Below are 9,954 nucleotides of genomic sequence, written 5' to 3' on the forward strand. Positions count from 1 at the left end.
TGCAAGGCATGGAGGTGGTTGGCAGAGAAGGTAAGTCTGCTTGCCACTGTTACAGTTCCATTTGGGTTCTGGATGTGTTGTATTTCAGGGGACTCATCCAGGCCTCTGTCATCCAGCCAAGTGATGGTGGGAGCAGGCTTTCCTGTTGCTGAGCAAACTGCAGCAAGGAGACCCTTGGTGGGCAGGTGTGAATCAAATTCAACAGTGAGCTCAGAAATCGCTGAGAGCAAAAAGAGAAGGTACTTTTTACAATCTGTGGTGAGTTTATGGTCAAAGCTGGATGGATCACCTCTCTGTGCAGGGTTTCTTATCCAAAAGCATCTCCTGGCTTACTTACCTTCACCTTCTCTGAGGAATGGTGTCAGTCTGGAGACTATCCACCGAGGAGATGCTGCAGCATGGAATGTCTCCATGCAGCACTGGAGGGGATAATGACCCACCCACCTCCTGACTACACCAGACCTGTGCTGAGTGCCAGAGAGTAAGAAGATATTAGTGTAAAACTTACTTTGGATGTTGAGGCGTATGTCTTTGCTGAAAGAGCCATGACGGAACACATTGAAAATGCATCTGTAATAGGACTCATCCTCAAATGTGAGATTTTGGAGGGTGATAGCTGAGGCCTTTGAGGTTGCTCCTGTGAAACGCACCTTCTTCTGAAATGACCCTATCAGCCTCAGACCGTGTACTGAGCTGTAGGTGGCTATGTTCTGAAAGAAAGACCCATTTGTCTTCTGCCAGGTGACTTGCAAAACCTCCATCGAGAGCGAGAAGTTGCAATATAAATTTGCCTCTCCACCAAAGGCTGCTAGGATGACACTATCAGATTTGATGACTTCCTCGAAACCTAGGAACAAAGCAAATCCCAAATCAGAGCAAGAGGAAAAACAATTCACTCACAGAATCATCAGAGTTGGAGGATACCTTCAATATCATCTTGTCAAACTGTCAGTGTAGCACCACCATAATCCCCTTAAACCATATCCACAAGTGCCACCCACATCCAGATGCCTCCTGAACAATTCCAGGGCACCACCGCCCTGGGCAATTTATTGCAATGTCTAACCCCTCTTTCATTCAATTTTGTTTTCTAATGTCTAATCTGAAACCCCCATGGTAAAACTTGAGATCAGTTCTTCTTGTTCTTTCACTTGGGACAGGGCAGAAGAGACCAACTCCCACCTCACTACAACCTCCCTTCAAGTAGTTGTAGAAAGCAATGAGGTTTCCCTTCAGCCTCCCTTACTCCAGGCTAAACACCCCCAGATCCCTCACACACTCTGCACGTGACTTACTCTCTGAACCCTTCATCAGCTTTGTTGCTCTTCTCTGAACACGCTCCAGCACTTCAATGTCTTTCTTGAAGTGAGTGGCTCAAAACTGAACAGAGTACTTGAGGTGTGGCCTCACCAGTGCTGAGTACAGAGGGACAATCATTTCCCTAGTCCTGCTGGCCACACTGTTCTTGATACAGGCCGGGATGCCATTGGCCTTCTTTGCCACACAGCCAGATCCTATCCAGCTGACTGTCAACCAGCACCCACAAGGCCCTTTCTGCTGAGCATCCTTCAAGCCACTCCTCACCTAGCCTGTAGCACTTCTCCTATTAACCAGGACTCCTGGTGAATGATTTCAAGTGGCTTGTCAAGCTCTCTCACCAGCTCCCTCATCATTCTCATCCAGGTCCATAGACTCGTGGTTGTCTAATTAGCATAGCAGGTCACTGACCATTTCCTCCTGGATTATGAGGGCTTCATTCAGCTCCCTGTCACTAACTTTCAGCTCTGGGTGCTGGGTATCTTGAGGACAACTGGTTTTGGTATTAAAGACATAGGAAAAAAGGCATTAAGTAACTCAGCCTTTTCCTCATCTCCTGACAGACACTATGCTACTCTACTGGGAAAGCTATAGTGCCTTGCAGCATCCCTTCACAGAGCTCTTATCTTGCAGAGCTCTGGAGCAAGGAACTCCACCACGTGGCTGTGTGGCACACTGTGAGGACTCAGACAGCTTGGTCTCACAAGTGGCTGTCGCATCTTTAGCCTGTGCTGTACATATCCTGCAGAGAGAGGAAGGCAGCATGGGAATGGAGGGTGGGCAGGCTCCTTAGGAAGCACAGCAACCACCCAGAGAAAACATCTGTCACTCCCAAGAGCATCTCTGCTCCCCTGTTGCAGGCACCTGCAGGGCTGTGGGGGGAGGCAGAGCAGCCCCGTGCACCCCGCAGACAAAGGGCTGTGCAAAGGGCTGCAGGGGGTTATCCCCCTGCTCCAGCCTGTCCCCAGAGAAGTGTGCACCACCCAGACATGTACATTAGAGATGCGAACCTGCACTATCCTTTGTACTGAAGAGCTGAGCAACAATTAGAAAGAAGGGGAATATATAGGCAGAAAATACAGCTTGAGTGCAAAGATTATCTGAGGTTCCCTCTCTGACCTGCATTTCTCAACCTGAACAACCCCGAGGTTTTGTAGCTGTTATTCCAGACACCAATTAGTATTTTTTAGTCAGGATGGGGTCTGGATCTCTCTGCTCACCAGAAAAGGCTGGTGTTGCTCTAGAGTTAACCTGGTATGGGTAAAAGACACTCCACTCACCCATCGCTGGTTCCTCTGGCTGGCAGCCTCCACAGAGCAGCAGGTGGCAGCTTTCAGCCCAGAAAAGCAGGGAGGAAAGCACCGTGGGACAAAGCAATTGCCTGAGAAAGCTCATCTCTTTCCTCATATCCATGAGGGCGGCTGGTGCGCCCAGGGGTAAAGTTGAAGATTTTCGCGCCTTTTTCAGCACGCTCCTCGGAGGCCAACAGGCAGCACCAGGCAGCAACTGTTTCAGGACCCTGGTGAATCATTAATCATTGTCTTCTGGCAGCACTGGCTCCAGAGCTGGAAACAAACAGCACCCACTTTTTTTTCTCCCCCAACAGCAAAGCTTGGTGTTGTCCCTCGCTAGCCCACTGCATCTGGGCTCTGCCACGAGCCATCTGACGGGCTTGCGCCTCACGGGGTGTAATTGTGGGATCTTCCTGGTAAGCAGGAGTGGTGGCTGGTGGGGAGGAAAGAAATGAGGGACCACAGGCCCTGACAAGCCCTGACAGCCCCTCCTCTGTTTCTCTTTGGCAGGAAAGGAAGTGTGGGCAGGGAGATGCTGCCTGTGGACCACTGCCTCTGCTGCTTGCTGGACACCACGCTGAGTGCCAATACCAGACTCCTGAGCAAGATCACTTTACTCCCCTGGATCTGGCAGAGAGAAATCACAAGCAAGAACAGATCCTTCCCCACCAAGAGGGCAGTGTGGAGACACCTGCAGATGCCACCACTTTGCTCCAACCCACAAGCAAACCAAACCCACCAACTGGATTAGGAGATGAGTCACTGCAGGGGGCAGGTTTGCCTGAAGCCTCCTCACCCCAAATGTGTTTGTGTATAATTCCAGAAAGGGAAAGCTGGGGTGTGATTGTGCTCCTGGGCTCCGAGGTGATGTCTTGTGCCCAAGGGTTTTGCTGTAAAACCACACAGCACAGCTCCCTGCCACGTGGTAACTTGGCATTGTGAAGTTCCTAATTGTACTTGCAGAAGGATGCCCACCATGCTCAGCACATGTTTTCAGTAAGAAAGGGAGAAAGCTGTCTTACAGGAAAATATGAGAAGCAAATACCATGTACACTCTCTGTTTGTCTTTGCTGTTTATAAATTTGACTCTTCCATCCATCAGGAGCAGCATCATTAAGTTCTCTAATGCTCATCAGTTCTGTGATTTCTTGCAGGTCTACATGAGTTTGCATCCTCCCACTACCACTCCCTGCCCCATCTTGTAGACTAAGTCATAACAAGGTGAGATGGACTCCAGAACACCCCTCCTGGAACCTCCACTAGTGGAAGGGGCTCCATCCAGCCTCTCCTTTAGCCTCACAACACCAGCTTGCACTGCAGGCAAAGAGCAGGGAAGTGAAACCAGTGCACACCAAACACTGTGTCAGAGCCTTTCCAGAGGATCCCTCAGGAATTTTCAGGTTCTGTTCCCTTTCTTGGTCCATTCATCTCTCTCCTCCCGTGCAGGCTCCAATCTCAGCCTCCTGTTTCCCAGACTTCTGCTCTGTGCAGAAGTGGTGGCCCTACTGCCAGCCATGCAGAAGCATTTGGGGCTTGGAGAGAGCTCCCAGGGGCTGGCTAAGTAATGCTCCACAGCAAACTCTATGACAGAGAAAGTCAAGACAACTCACTTGTTTTCCCCTTCCCAGGGGCAGAATTGCCAACCAAATTCACTACACTGACAAACTCAAAAACCTCAACAAAAACAAACATCAGAGATTTTTGCAGAAGCAGCTCAAGGCAAGAAATGATGGGAAAGGACAAGAGAGGATGCAACTATTGCTGCAGAGGTCACACAGGGAGCATTCCTGGCTCAGAGGGGCCAAAGAGCATGTGAAGGTGAATATGCTCAATGCACATGGCACTTGCACCTCTAGAGGGGCCTGGTAACAGGTCAGATTATTGAAACAGAATCTGTCCAACTTCTCACATGGTTTCCCACATCCTCCTTCCCTAACTTTTACTTTTTTCTGTATAGTTCCTAAACTTTGTACACAGAAAGGAGCTTTTTTTCACTTTTCAGTAATTTATCAAAGTTTCTAGAAGATGCAGTTCTTTGTTTCTTTAAACAGAACTATCCCAGAGGACTGCTTGTCCAAGCCTGACCTCAATGCTTTCAACTTTTCAGATAAAGCAGCGTACTCAGACTGTGAATACCGAAGGCTGTGACCTTAATTACTTAATTCTTATTTTCTGAAGAAAAAAAAAGTTTTAAAGTCTGCCTAAGTGTGCTAGGTTTGAGTTGAAAAGACAATGTCCTGAGGGCTTATTCCTTTTTCAGGCTTTAGTTTTGCTATTTGTGCTGGTGCCAAACAGGAGAATTACTAGTAAAGAGAAAGACAGTTCATCAGCAGTTTTATGACACTGTACTTCCCTCCACTCTTTGTGTTGGTTCATGTTTATTGTTCTCAGTTATGCCACAGGCCAAGGGACACCCTGCTCCTGCTTACAGCCTGGGTGAAAGGGAGAGGGGAAAAGGAAATGTTGGCTCTCTCCTGGCTGCAAGCCCAGACACACTGCTGAGCTGAGAGGGTCAGACATCAGCCTGGCAAACATCATGAGAGTAGCTTATCATCCAAAAGGTTCAGCCCCCTGGTTTCCTGCTGGTAACAGATTTTCTTCAGTTCGGAAGTTATGGGGATTTTACTCTTTTGATCACAAGCCAATTGAGGAACATGGAGTTTTGCAATACCCACTGCCAGTTCCCCAGTTGTGTGTCATCTCCCAGCTGCATCATCCTTATCTTCCAACCCTTATCTTCCCTGGCTGCATCATCCATACCCACTCTTATGTCACATGCTGGTCATCAAGGGTCAAAAAGAGACCATCCATCGCTAATTAACTCTGCAGACTTTGCAAAATAGGACACTTGCTCGTGCTCTTAAGTAGTATGCTTTCCAAGCCCTCCTCAATTCTTTTGCCAAGCCCTTGGCACATGCGGTTTGGTTGCAAAACTGGGCAAACTCCTCAAGCCAATTAGTCTGCTAATGCCTACAGAAGAGGCCACAGAGAGGTACAGATCCCAGGTAATGGTCTCAATGCGAAGCTAATCTTGTGAGAAGTGTCACTCCTGGAAGTAGCCAAAGGCCTAATCATCCATTTTCTAACAAATTGCCAACTTGAGAGATTTCCTGTGAAAATTATTCCTGCATTTGACTCCATTTAGAGAGTCAAACCCTTCCCCCATCTTCAGGCTCTGCGTGTGCCCTTTTGCTCTGATCTTTCCTTCCCTCCTCCCTCCCTAGCTCCCACTTGCCAGATCAGCCCTATGACAACACTAGATGGAGAAGAACAAGAGGTGCCCAGCAGGGTAGAGGTGATCCAGGCAGGAGGACAGTATCTTCAAAGGTATGATAAGACAGAATAACATCAGGGAGAGGAAACAACCTCAAACCAACCAGGAGAGACAAATGAGGTGGCTGGGTCAAAGCAACAGCAAAGCAAAGGACAGACTTGTTGTTTGTGGCAGAGGTATTGCACTGATTGATAGTTCATCAGGTCTGGATCCTATGGACAAGAAGAAGAGCAAAGGAGGAATAAATGTGAGAAGGGAATGAAGTAAGCTGTAGAGAATCAAATAGAGGGTCCCAGACCTTCTCACTTACCTGTCAGGAAAAACATCTGTCCCCCTACTGATGACTGGTGGCCTCTGGCTTCGGTTTTTCCAAGCTGGCCTCCCAACCCATGTCTGCCAGTTCCACAGCAGAATGATACAGAGCCACAAATCTGAGACCAGAGGAGTTAGAACTACACAATGACCACAAGATCCTTCTGCTGGGCCAGAGCCTACTGGAGAGCCTGGTACCTCACACCCCTTCAGTTTGGGATGTTATTACCTGTGACCCAGGATTTCACCTGCTTTTGTTTTGCATCCAAGTCAGAAGGTTTCCACCCCAGAGGAGCCTGCAGGGAGCTCAGCACTTTCTCTTGGTGATGCAGCAAAGTCTTGGTTTCCCTATGCAGCCTTGAGCTAGACTCCAAGGAATGTTTTCTGATTGTCTTGATGTGGTCAGAAATTGTTATAATTCAGATTTTCAGAAAGAAATGTTGAATTTATATACATAAGTACTGAAGTACTGAATAGAGAACTGACGCCTTGTTTCTACTGATAAATCCTAGAAAGTAGACAGCTTACATTTAATACCCTTAAAATGAAACCATTCTAAAGTAGGTATGCAAAGATTTTCATTCCCCCTTTTCTCCTCTTTGTGTATAGGTTCTGGTATTTAGAGAAAAACCTGCAGCAAACAATGATATTTCTTGTTACTGAAATCCACCACAATCTCACTTATGAAAATAGCTACATTCCTGTAGACAAGGAAGGCTCAGGGCACACTGATTTCTTTAAATCTAAAGTGTAAGCCTGGGTGTTTATGATGAAACACTGGACTTTCTGTAATTTATTTGAGGGAAAATATCAAATAAAATATGCTGATTGAAAAAAAATAACTTTTTTTGACTAAAAGTTTAGGGTTTTTTTTTCTGCTAACTTTTCATTGCATCTTAGTCCTTCATGTATAATTTCAAGTGCTGTTTTACTAGAAAAGCTTCCTTTTCCTCCTTTTTCTTTAGGGTGGTTAAAGACCACAGCTTCTGACAAGGTAGAGAACTCAGAACTCTGTTTATATTGTGTATGGGTTTTAGGCTGAGGATTCCCTCAGTCTTCCCAGAAATTTCAGGTAGCTTTTTTCAAAGCTGAGCAGACTACGACAGAGTCCACAAACAAAACTCTTGTCCACAAACACTTGGACAAGAGTTCAGCGCTCCTTTCACACACAGCTTTGTATGTGCAAAGATGAAAGGAGCAGAGATATGAAAAAGCCCTTTGTATGGCTTCCAAAATGTGAGTAATTACTGGTATACTGAGAGTGAAAACAAAAATATACTTAATTTGTGTCTGCCTGGTTTGATAGTCTTATTTATGAAAGAGAAAAATGTACTCAATTAGTGCAATTCTCTTATTTCAGCTATTTCCAGGGCTCAAGTGTTGAAAACTGAATGAAAAACAATAGGTCATATTTTCTTCCATTTGAGTTCATAGGAAAATTTAGTGGTGTGGTATTTAGATGAATCGTTCCCCTGGGGTCATGCAATAGAGAATTGATGAATGATGCTTTCAAGCTTCTATCATCAAAATAAGGTTTGTTTTCACTATATGAATTTAGTCCCAAAACAAAGTTCCTTTTCACTGTATGAATTTAGTCTCAGCCCACTGCGAGTAGTGGTTTCAGAAGAAGAATATTCCTCCTATTTCAACCATGACTTGTAAAATACCTAAGGCCAGCATTTCAACTACATTTCAAAGTCACATCTTCAGCCAGAGCTGTTGGGGCAATTCATTTGGACCTTACTGCTCTCTTAGAACCAGGAACCCAGTACCTGGGCAGAGAAAAATACCAACACAATAAATTTTTGAAATAGCCTGACATGCCAAAACAGGAACATGGGCATTTTATACAGCCTGAGGACCCTTCATTATATATCAACATATATATATAGATAGATAGATATAGTATACCATCAGTTAAAAAGGACACTCCTTACATGAGTTAAAACCTTAACCTAAACTGGTTAATGTCAAGATCAAAGGATCCCAGAGCTGAGAGGTGCAGGCTAAATTTGCTTTATGAAGAGAAACATGTTACCCAGAGCCAATTTTACCCATGTAAGAGGCAAGCAGGAGGGCAACGTTCTCACTTCCCTTCTTTCCATCTGTTAGGAGAAATTATGCCCTGCATCGACACCACTGTTGCCCTGGGTTGGACAAGTGGCAGTGACAAGAGGTGGCCAAAGGCAGAGTTAGGTGAGATCAACAACTGTCCAGTCCCAAAAGAGACAAACTCCTGATCTCCTCAGTCACGTGCTTGTTTGTCTTTATTTCATACTCTTCCCCCCCCCCCCAGCTAAGAGCTAGTTAATTATCCATAGTCTGTATGCTTGCATTCAATTTGTTGCTATGTGAAGCCAAACTCCACTGCACTAGCATAGAGCATCTTATGGCACTGCATCTTAGCAGGTGGCTTTGTATAGCATGAAGGTAAATACATGTATTGGTTTTAAGTGTTCTGCCTTTGGATGTCATTTGCTGTTCTCATTCCAGTATTGTGAAAGAAAAATAAATCTTGTACAGAATTTTGCTTATGGGTAAACTGCCTCATCCCTCTCTTTTGCTCAGTCTCTGGACCTATCATGCCACAAAAACTTCTCACAATTCAGCATTCAGCTAAAAAGCAAAAGAAATTGCAATCCCACAGATAAACAGATACTTTCATGACTCCAAACCCTCCTTTCCCCCACTCCAGGTGATCAGCTTGTAGAAAAGAATAGTAGGTAATCTGTGCTGTCTTCCTGGGTTTGAAAAGGTTTCTTTGCAACTTTGTTCCTTTCTTTCTTCCCTCAGAAATTCGTTTTAATTACCTATGTCCAGACTCCCTGTTTCTGTGAGAGAATACTTTCTCTCTTTTTTTTTCTTTTTTTTTTTAAGGACCCCTTAGTCTAAACAGTAGCAGAAACCCTATGTTCAAACTCAAGTAAGCCTCTCTAAATTGCAAGTGCAGACTGTGCAGAATGCAGGCTGAGGCTGCACAGCCTGCTCAGGAGGGGTGCCAGGGGCTCTCACCCCCTTCTTTTTCTCCACGAATCCAGGGGAAAAATCTGCTTCTCCCCTGGCCTCATCCCTCGCAGAGGAAGAAATAAAGCTGCAATGATGGAAAAATTTGGAAAAAACATTGCTTCCTCCTTTGAAAATTAGGGAGCTGAGGAGAAAAAAATCCCAATTGTGACAGCTGCAACCAGTTCCCCTTTCCCCTCAGTCACCAGCTGCTCTATTACTAAGTGTTAGGGAGCCTAAAAAAGCATTTTATGGCAAGGACCAGATTTATTCATTCTCGACTCACCCACTTGGTTTCATTTTAGGTTACTTGGCTTTTCGACTACAACTCAGTCTGATTCATCTGGGATGCCCATTTGAAATAGATGGATGAGGAAAAACCAGATGACATGCACTTGCTCCAGGAAGCCAGAAAGAGAGAAAAAATCCTGCACTTGCAGTCTTCATGCTCCCCACAAGCCCAACATCAGCCAGGTGGTCTCATTTCTCCTTCCCTGGGTCTATAAGGTTTCATGAGCATATGGTGCAACTCAGAGAATTACAGGAGATTACAGCTCAGAACTGACCTACAGGCTAGGAGCAAAGAATTTTCACCACAGGTAACACTTGTTGCCCTGTCATTGTGTATATCTGCCCATATGCAGCACCCACCTCCTTATGCCTAGCAGCCACCTGCATCCCACTGCACTCACTGCTACACCAGAACAAAAACAAACCACACCAAGCAGCCCTACTACCCCTCCAACTGCTCTTTTA

Source organism: Pseudopipra pipra, chromosome 2, assembly GCF_036250125.1.
Source record: "Pseudopipra pipra isolate bDixPip1 chromosome 2, bDixPip1.hap1, whole genome shotgun sequence".
NCBI classification, from domain to species: Eukaryota; Metazoa; Chordata; class Aves; order Passeriformes; family Pipridae; genus Pseudopipra; species Pseudopipra pipra.